Raw genomic sequence first — 11,382 nt, forward strand, 5'->3', positions numbered from 1 at the left:
CTTTATATCAAAAACACCATGGTCAATTACAATATGTTTTTGAACTACGAAACATTCAACATGGAGCTGAGCTGTGCCGATTGGCAGCAGGAATGGCACGTTACTGCCATTCCTGATGAGATATGGGACTCCGTTCCCCAGGAGGTACTCACCCACCTCCTGTTCTTCTACATGGACTACCATCGCCATCTGGAGCGATTGGAGGAGGAAAGGCTGGAAGCTCTCCGCCAGCAAGAGCGAATCATTCGACTCGCTATTCTGTTTGTCGAGAGTAGGAAGAAGAAATGATTTATTTTCTTCTTCCTATTTTTCTTCATCATCAGCCTTGCCCTGCTTCTTGAGCTAGGAAAAAGGCTGTTGACGTTAGGTTTAGCAGCTTAGGGAAATCTTGTACAAGTTCTGATGTAATTTAAATTTCATGAATTTATTCTCTTGATATATTAATGAAATTTGTTTTTGTTTCAAGATCTTGTCTCTGAGATATTTTGTAATGCATTGATAAATCCTGATACATATTCATATTCTGATGACCATATAAATTTTATTTTAACTTAAGTTCTGATTTTATTTTATCAGTACTTGTTCGTCCAATTTATTATGGTCATTTTCACTCGATTTTTTTTCAGAATATTGATGTTGCAGTGAAAAATAATTAAATAAGTGGGAACAGTTTCAATTTTGAATTAAAACTGTTTCACCTTGATTAATGGAATAACTTGGTAAGTGGAACGGTTTTTTCTTGAAAAACTGCAAGTGGGTAAGTAATGATTACTGTTTTCTCGTGCCCATTAACTATTCATTTTTACTGCATGTCTGACAGGTGTCCAACGGTTACATTTTTTTTCAAAAGTATAAGTAAGACAGAGTGAGGATTTTTTAATCTTTTATTTCCTTTCATACTTTTACTCTCTATTTGCTTTTACTCTCTTTCTTCTTCTAACGTTGGTTTTTCATATAGACATTCTATCAAACACCTAACAGGCACTTATAAATCTCGATTAATTTCATGGCACCTAAGGATTTAATCATTGATGGAGCTAAATTTGTTCCAAACAACTATGCTGCAATTCTTGATAATGCTGAAGCTCCGTCTGAATTGCATTTTGTGCAAGATCTTCTTGCACACAGTGAAATCGGGTATGCATTGACCCAATCTTCCGTATTCTCAAGCCAACAAGTTCTGACACTTTGGAGGACTGGAAACTTTGATAATGGTGGTCCAAATGGTACTCTTAGTATTGTTTTCGAAGCGGGTGATTCTTCATATGCAGTCACTCCTGGTACAATACGCAAGGCTCTACATCTCCCAGAAGGATGTACTTTTTCAATTCCAGAGGAATCAGCTCTTCAGGAGTTAATGGCCAGTTTGGGGTATGAACAGAGTTTGGCAAAGCTTGGGCAGTTGAAACGGGCTCATATCAGAAGGGAATGGAGTTTCTTCTTCGACTGCATCACTAAAGCTTTTGGGAACAAGTGTTCGAATTTTGATGCCATCCCCATAATGAGTCAGCACATCGGGTATGCCATTATAAACCAAACTCATTTTGATTTTGCAACTGCTATAATAGGTTTTATTGGGGATAGGATGACAGAGGATATGAATGTTGTTTACTTTGCTAGATTCTGTCAACTTATATATACTTTTTGTACTGATGAACCTCGACTAACCAGTATCTTAACTCCACCTTTCAAAGTTGCAAAACGTTACTTTAATGACCTGGTAAATGCTGACACTAAGAAACCTGTGGTTAGACCTTTACAGATTCCTCAGTCTGTAAAATAGATCTTAGTAAATGCTGATCCTGATTCCTATAGATCTGTTTATCCTGATGTCCAACCAACAACCACCTCCCAAACACCACAACAACCATCAGAACATACCACTCATACTACTCAACCAACCCTCAGGCAATATATTAAATCCTATCTCTCCACTTCACAGACAGTTCAACCCTCATCCTCAGCTCCTACTGTGAAGCCTTCATCTTCCAAGCCTAAGAGGACAAAGACTGTTCCTCACACACCTCAAAAGAGAAGGAGGATTGCTTTGAGAGATGAGTCTGACAGTGAGGAACATGTTTCTACATCAGAACCTGTTATCAAAGAAGCTGAGAAAGTGACTTCTCAGAAGGATTCTGGACTTGGGGGATCTAGGCTTCTCAAGAGGCTTAGAAGAATGACTGTTCCTGACACTCCCAAGGAATCCATATCTACAAAGAGATACAAGAAACAGAGGGCAAAAAGGCCAGTTTCAGATGATGAAGAAGTTGCAGCTAAGGAAGGAGATCAGGAATCTCTAATCTCACAAGAAAAGGAATTTGCTAAAGTCACTTCTTCTTCATCAACTCCATCTCAGGAAGCTGTTCCTGACAAGGCCAACACACCATCTGTGTCTCCTGTTCGAACGTCTGTATCTCCTGTTGTTCCAGGCACAAGTACTGAAATTGATGTTCAGAACCTGGTTGTGCCTGAAGTAATTCTCTTAGAAGCTCCAACAGCAACTAATCCATCATCAACACCTGTTACTGATGCTGCTCAAAATCCAAACTTCTCTTCTACATCTTCTCTGCATCTAGATGCTGATGATCTGAATATAGGTGAGCATCAGGATATGGCTGTTGATCAGAACTTAGAACCAGATCAGCAATTAGAGGATGCTGAAGCCTCCATTGCTACTTACACTGTTGTTTTATCAGAAGATACTGATTCTATAAGTTCTGATGCTGTAAATGCTGGAGATACTGGTGATGCTGCTCCAAATATAGATGCTAATGAAGCAGGTCCTTCCGGACATACTCCTCAACAAACTATTCTTAAATCTGAACTTGTTAAGAAGTTTGTTACCAGAGAAGCACCAGTGCCTTGGAGTGAAACTCCTGCAGGACAGGAGTGGACTAAGAAATGGAACTCAGTTTCCTGTGTTCCAAATGCAAAGCATCTTACTGAGCACTTGACAAAAGCTGATGAAATGTTAAATTCTGATGATTTCAAAACCCAGCTTAGAGTCACTGCATTGAGTACTAAACATCTACAAGGTCTTCATTCAACTACTCATGCAGAGCTACACAAGATTCAGGAAGAATTTATTAAACAGGACCAAATTCAGAAAATTGACAAGAAAAAGTTCTTCCAACCTACCTTTGACAGGATTGCTTATATTGAGAAGACTCAAGAGAAACAACAAGCTCAGAATGATGATATTCTGAAAAATCAAGCTTCTCAGCAATCTCAACTTACTGAAATCCAAGCCTCAGTGGAATTGCATGTCTCTCTTCAACTACCTGTTGATGCCAAAAAGGGGGAGAAAGTAATTAAGTCCAAATGCAAGACTACTGACAAGACACTGAAAGGGAAGGATGATGAAAAGGATGATCAAGGAAACTCTGGAATGGGTAGAGGTCATAGTCAAGGTAGAGGTTTCTCATCAAGAAAAGCTGAAATCACAAGTCACAAGACAAGTTCTGATACTGAGAAAAGAATTAGTTCTGCTACTGGTAAAAGGATAAGTTCTGATAAACTTTTAGATCTTGATGAAGAAATGTCAAGACAGTTATTTCTTCAGGAAAATCCAGGAATGGACTTGGAGAGTTTAATGGAAGAAGAAGCCATACTTAAATCATAGAAAGTCACATCTAAATCTGAAGCTTCTGGTGAAAAGACACTTCCAAAACTCAAAGGCATTGTGATAAAAGAAAGGACAAATACTGAAGCAACATTGGCTAAATCACAACCGCAGATAGATCCAAGATCCAAGGGTAAAGAAAAGGTTGGTGAACCTATCAAGGTTTATGTGCCTCCTGAGAATGAAGAAATCACTGATGAAAAGGATGATCTTGCTCTGACTTCAAGAAAAGTTCTTAAAACAACCTCTGACATGGCTCAAGTTGTTCAGAGTCAAGAGACAAAAAGTTCTGATATTTCGAAGAAGCAAGTAACCTCTGACATAGCTCAAGTTAACTTGATATCAGAAGTTAGACCAAAGACACTCCTACCAGGATTCACTAAAGCAAAACAAACTCAACCTTTGAAGACTGCTGTAAGTGGTTTTAAAGCAAGAGTAGTTACTGGAAAGGAAGCAAGAGATAAAATTGGATTGGGAAGTGCTGATGAAAGAAGAATACAGAACACTACCAATGATCCAACTTCCTTGAGTGAACCAGGTATTGGAGCAACTCCTGAGAGATTGAATCAACTGGAATCTGTACAAATGGTTTACCATACCTACTTGAAAGAACACATCTTGTTGTACTTCATGACAGATGGTAGGGTTTATCATATAAGGCAAAATGCCATTCCATTGAAGTATTTTGAAGAATTGGAGCATGTACTATTCTTACTTCATGTGGATGACAGATTGACAGGAAGTGCTGCAAACTATTTGAAGGATCAGATTCAGAGACATAAAAGGCTTTATTTTGTTAAGTCTGACAGCACATATATTCTAAAGTACAGAGATCACAAGGGTGATATAGTTGAAATGAAGCCCAACACTGCTAAAATTATAACTACCTTTCTGGGTTACAGGGCTGTGGAATTCAATCTTGAGTCTGATAAAGCTTATTTGATCAGACTGGATCAGGATATAAGAAAAGCAAAGATTAATGATCTCAGGGCTGCAATCTTTCAAATTGGTGAAGATAATGCAGAGCTTAAAGATGCTAAAAGGAGGATGATTGATGAACTTAGATATACTGAGAGATGTTTGTTGAAGAACTATCTCAGAACAACTCCTGACATCAGAGAGATCAGAAGATGAAGCCAAGTCAAGATCTACAACTGCTTAAATTCTGATATTTGTACAGACTGAAGCTGTTATCAGAAGTTAAATATTGGTAAAGCTTTAAGGACTGTAAGTTGTAGTTATCTAGTCTAATTCTCATGCATTTGTACTTAATGTTTTTGACATCATCAAATATCTGTTAAACTTGTATATTATGCTAATTTACAAGTTGGGGGAGATTATTAGATATATTTGATAATGTCATGACTAATATGATTTATGTTTAGTTTTCAGATCTTACTTAAACAGGATAAATCAGTACTTACTGAAAGTCAGGACTTAAAGATATCAGTACTTATATTATCAGGAGATAATCATCAGAAGATGGATATCAGAACTTAAGTGCTGAAGGATGTTCAGATAAGGACAGTAGCTGATTAAAGGAAAGAAGATCGAGATAAACATAAGAATAGATATGCATGAAGAAGGAATTCTATGAAGAATAGAATACTTGGAAGAAAAGATATTTGATTGATATATTTTAGGAAGCAGAATTATATTCCATATCAATTAGTGATTATCTTGTAACTGTGTAGTATATAAACACAAACATAGGGTTTACACTACAAGTGTTATCATATTCGATAAGATTATTCATTGTAACCCTAGCAGCTCTCGTGATATTTGTTCATCACTGAGAGGTAACAGTTCCATACTGTAACAGAGTTTATTGTTTCAATAAAGTTTGTTTTCTGTTATTTGAGATATTAAAGTTCGATTTGATTGTACTTTACACTGTATTCACCCCCTCTACAGTGTGTGTGACCTAACAAGAAGGTTACAAATCCATATAGGATCAAAAAATGAAAAAATTCAGTTAAGCTTATCATTATAAAAGGCATTACAAATCCATTCAAAACCATAAACTTTAAATTTCAGTTAAGCATATCATTACAAACTCATTTGATTAGACTAATTACAAATCCACATAGAATCAAAAAAATGAAAAATTTCATCAATGCCAATTGAAACTCAAGTTTTTTAATATGTAAGTTCTTTATTTTTAACTGGGCTTTCACTTCTCCTACCTCCATTTCTTGACAGCTTCAATTTCTCCAATTTTGGCTTCCAACATAGCCATCTTCATATTTACAAAGTTTTCACTTTGTAATTCCAGAACTGAATTATCACCAGATTTGGAGGTTTTGATAGAATTATCTTCATCATACCACTGTAAAAAACCACAATACTTGTCTTTATCCTTGTAAGGTGGACACCGAAAAACCTGCGCCCTCGACTATTTGGTTTTTGAGACGTCCAAAGCGGACATTCAAATCCGCAATTGCAAACAAATGGTGCGTTCGAAACCAGCCTCGACTTCATTGTGCTGCTACTTCCGCTTGATTTCATCTTAGTCGACCTGTCAAATCTTTTTCCCCAATTTATGTTATGAACCCTAATCCAACATATAGAGATAGTTGTGTTTTATATATGTATTTAAACTTTGTTAACAGCTCTTTTTTGATTTATTTTCTGATTTATTTTCATTTTTTAACTCTCTCTCTCTCTTCATGTACAAATAAGCTGATGACATGTCAAAAAAGGACTGCCACATCAGCTCGATTCTGATAGATTTCGATGTTTGTCAGATTCTACTTAACGGAAGGACTCGATTCAAACAATTAGAAACGTTTAAGGATCTGGTTTGCGGAATCTTTTATTCAGGGACCTATCGAATAAAACCGGAATAGTTCATGGACTTATCAATTTATTTTCCCTAATTTTTTTGAGACATGTGCAACTAGTCTTTCTAGCTCGTGGATGTGTTTATTATATGTCTATCTTAAAAAAATTTACTATTTTTACTGATTGATTCATGATTATTTTTAACGAGATATATTCTCGATTTCAGTTAATTGTTATAATTATTTTTGATATAACGAATTAGATTAATGGATAAAATTTTATGATAAATCATTAATTATCAAGTTAATAATTGCTTTATATACCAGTCGATTGAAAATGGATAACAGTGATCGGTTTTATATAATTTATTGTTTCTAAATATTATTGATCATAATATAAATTTTAAGTTTAATTAATAATAAATGTTATTATTCTAAATACGTTTAAAAAATAAAACAAATGTGTTATGACTTACATAATTGTAACAATCATTTAGATTTAAGTTTTATTTTTATTTTGTAGCTACTTAATAGATGACATTTTTATGACTGTAATTAGGATTTCTATCTTAACTGTAAATCCATATTAATTGAATACATTTAATCCATCGATAATTTGTTATAAGACTTCGTGAAAATCTCAAGCACACGAGTCATTTGTTATTCAATTAGACTAATAATTAATGGATACGAAAAAAGGAAGGCAAATGGTAAAATGATTATATTTTATTATTAGAAAAGTGGGATTTTGTTCATGAATATATAATAAACACAAACTTTTATAAATTTTATTTTTATTGGTGGAATTGATTTAGTTTTAATATACTCTGCATTCACATTGTTGTAGCCAAAATTTGGCAATGCATCATCTCGGGTGAAAAACGGGTCAATTGAAGTTAAATTGAGGTAAAAGGATGAAGAATTAGGTCTTAGACTGCAATGCATGAGGAGAAGACGTGTCCTAGGGGTAGCAAGTGTCCTCATTGGGTGAAATGAGTAATATGAGTTATGTGGATAAAAAATTACAATACAAGGAGAAGTGTGTGCATTCCATGAGGTGAGTACGCGTTCTAACCTGGGGAGATGCATGGTTTTGGATTCATTTGGATAGTTTGGATTGTCCTCACCTTGGACATGAAATGCAAAGATAACCGCAGGACACGACAAATATGGAGAGAGCAATGAAGATTATTTTCACTAACATATTTGGTGTAGGTACTCTTTGAGGAATTCCCTCGTTAAGTCGTTTAAGGAGGGGATGTCCGTGAAAAGTTTGAAGGCCTCCAGGGGTATGCCTGATGATTGAAGGCCTCCTCATGTATTTAACGGATGTCCTCATTGGGGATGCGGGGTTAAAATTGGGGATCAAAGGATTTGACGTCACGATAAAACATTAAAATAAAACATCATGTTGAATCATAAACAATCACCATCAACAGTTCATCAACTGAAATATAACATTTGCGACCCCAAACTAAACCAAGATCTTTTAGGTTATAATTCTAGAAATAAGAATTCCAAATTCCATAATAAATTTCTTTCATTTAAAAGTCTTTTCAACAATTCTCAAACTCAAAACTTAACCCACTAGTATAACTTTGAAAAGAAGTATACTAGACTCAACTATACGATAACACAACTATCATATACATAAACACGACTTTATATAACATAACTTACTCTAGATCCGCAAACCCTGGATCAACCATCTTCGTCATTGTATCTTTCTATGCCTTTCTCAAATTACTCGGCTAAACAACGTTAGTCTACTTCTCTCTGGAAGGTTAAATATAAAACAGGAAAGTATGAGCTAAAGAAATGCTCAGCAAGTTCAGTGTAACTTATTAAATGGCCTATAGTTATAAAATTGACATCTACAATGGAGCAAAAAAATTATATACATAACTGCTGAACCAGAAAATTTGTTAAGGAATCCGATAATTGGTTCCTCAACTGTATTCAAAACAATTTTGATATATTTCAGCAAAATACTTCAACAATAATTTGAATCTCATTAAGATCAGAACTCATAAAATATCGTTTACATGAATATCGTAAATAGTAATATGAAACAGTGATTATGAACTGAATCATAAACTTATATCCATTTACCCGAAACCCCAATCATGATATCAATGCTCATTTTGATGTCAACGCTAAATTAGATAGAATTACTAACTTTGATGCTCACAACATCTCATACTGAAGTCAACATCAATCATATATATCAATATCAATTTTTGATATTTAAAACAAATTTAAATATCAACATCAATCATAAATTGAATCAAAACTGCATCTCACATTTTATCCAAAATATAAACACTTGATAAATCAATTATTATATCATTATCAAAAACAATTTAGTAATTTAGATTGAAATCCTCGAACGATGGAGTGTTGCCACCCGTGATCAACCGCAGAGCAACACCGATATGTCGAAGTATATCCAACAAAATAAAGGGGCACCCAAGGCATACATTGGCCTGTCAAAGTATTATAATCAAGTATAATACATAGCTCATACTGGACCACCGTCACGGCTTCTTACGCAACCATCCAATCAATAAAAACATTTTAATAAAGGAGCCGAACCAAGCGACATCCTAAATAACTCACTTCCACCATTTCAAATGGTTAGGAATAATCTCAAAACGAAATAATTTTACTCAAAGTCTTAAACATTTATAGATCCAGCATTTGGATACATAAAACACTTACTATTCTAAATATAGAATAGGAGAAGAGTACTTGTGTAATTAGAATCAATCATTTAGATGTATAAATCATGTAACTATTCTGAAAGTAGAATAGAGGAGTAATACTTGTATTATCATAACTAAGCAGTTTGATATGTAAAGCATTAAACTATTCTGGAATTAAAATAATGTACGAAAACTTGCCTCTGGTTAATAGCAGTTACGCACGGTCGTAATAACACTATTATCTCATCCTGACACCTCATGACATCACCAACTTTTATTTCAATAATTCTCTGATCTGCCGGTTCTGCAGTTGTTACAAACTTGATTTATAATACAATTCAACTTTAATCTTGATCTCACGTCTTGTCTTGATCGTCTTGAGCGATCCACATTTAAAATTGAAAGATAATACTTTAATCGTCTACACGATAATTACTCGACGAACTGCTCGTCTAAAACTCTTTATTCTATCCATACGATAACCCTTCATACAAGAATAACAAACAAACACAAAAATCTTGAACCACATAGATATATAATTCACATAATCAAATAATTTATGCAACACGTAACTTAGATTATCAAAAGATAGGCCTCAGTATATTTAAAATCAAAATCAGGTCAAAATATGACTTTCGGTCAACACGCTACTCAGAAACGAATCATTAAAGAAGTCACCTTTCGATACAAAAAGATTTATGTCTCAAAAATATTTTTAATCGAAGGAGAATATTTTGCTGAGTCTAGACGTGTTCGTTTCGTATTAAACGGATGAACGGTCTATTTTCAAGCAATTAAGTACAAATAATTAAAAATAATTATATTAATTGATTATTAAAAATATTTAAATTGAAGGTTAAAATAAATAATCAACTAAAACAATTACTAAATTATTTAATCAAGACAATAATTTAAAATTAAAATAAATATTTTATCAAAAACAATCGAAATAACGTCTTTGTAAAATAGACTTTTTTCTAGGATCAGAGCCCCTCAAAATTAATTCCAAACAGTACCATCCAACTATACAATAATAAAATTAATAAATTTAAAACACACAATAATTTATATCTGCACGTATAAACATGCCAGAAACGAAGAAGACAACCACCTGAACCAAAAATTCGAGTCAAAAGTGACTTATCCAACAAATTTTAAAAATTATGAAATAAATATATATACACTAACATGCTATAATGATCAACACAAGAGATTTTCTGATGTCCGGAAAATATTTCCAGAAAAAACCCAAAATTAATAGTCATAGACATACACACCCTGAAACGCCATGTAGAGTAATCAACATCGCTAAACTCCTTTTTTACGCGCCGAAAATTAATTAAAATGAAAATATGTCCAGAAAATTTTCTTCTCAAACCTTGCAATATATATACCTATGTGTAAAAATCGAAGAGCTGATCATTTATATTTATATAAATTGAAATTTGGATGGACGGTTTGTGAGTAATAAATTTTTGAAGGTTAAAATTTTATAAATATACACAGGAGGCAGAGAGCAAAGAGAGACATGGGGGTGACTGTGGAAAAAGATAGAGGGGATAGGGGAAAGTATACGAGATAAGGCTGAGAGAGAGTAGGGGGTGTACGTGGGTAGTTTTTAGGATTTTTTTGTTTCGTTTTTTTAAAGCTAAAATCAATTCAATAGAATTAATTAGCCCAGAACTAATAATTAATGGGAAATAAATATTAACAAATAAATAAAATAGTTATGCCAAAATTTTCCAAAAATTACGATCTTTCCAAAATGTGAGAATATAAAATATTTGAAAGTCCCCCAATTTTATGAAAATGAAAATACAAGGAAGTGGGATATGAGTCACACTAGAGATGCAATTAGTGGTGATCCTACTGCTGGTATGAGGACTAGGAGTGCAACTGCTAATGAGTGCAAACATGCATGTTTTCTATCTCAAGTAGAACCTAAGAAAATTGATGAGGCTCTTCAGGATCCCGACTGGATATCTTCCATGCAGGAATAATTGAATCAGTTTGAAAGAAGCAAAGTCTGGAAATTAATTCCTGCACCAAAGAATAGAAGCATCATTGGAACAAAATGGGTGTTCAGGAACAAGATGGATGAAAATGGTATAGTTACTAGAAACAAAGCAAGGTTAGTTGCAAAAAGCTACTCACAAGAAGAAGGAATTGATTATGATGAAACTTTTGCTCCAGTTGTAAGACTTGAAGCTATAAGAATTTTCTTAGCATTTATTGCACATTCAAACTTCAAAGTGTATCAAATGGATGTCAA

The sequence above is a fragment of the Apium graveolens genome, chromosome 3, assembly GCF_009905375.1.
Source record: "Apium graveolens cultivar Ventura chromosome 3, ASM990537v1, whole genome shotgun sequence".
Taxonomy (NCBI): Eukaryota; Viridiplantae; Streptophyta; class Magnoliopsida; order Apiales; family Apiaceae; genus Apium; species Apium graveolens.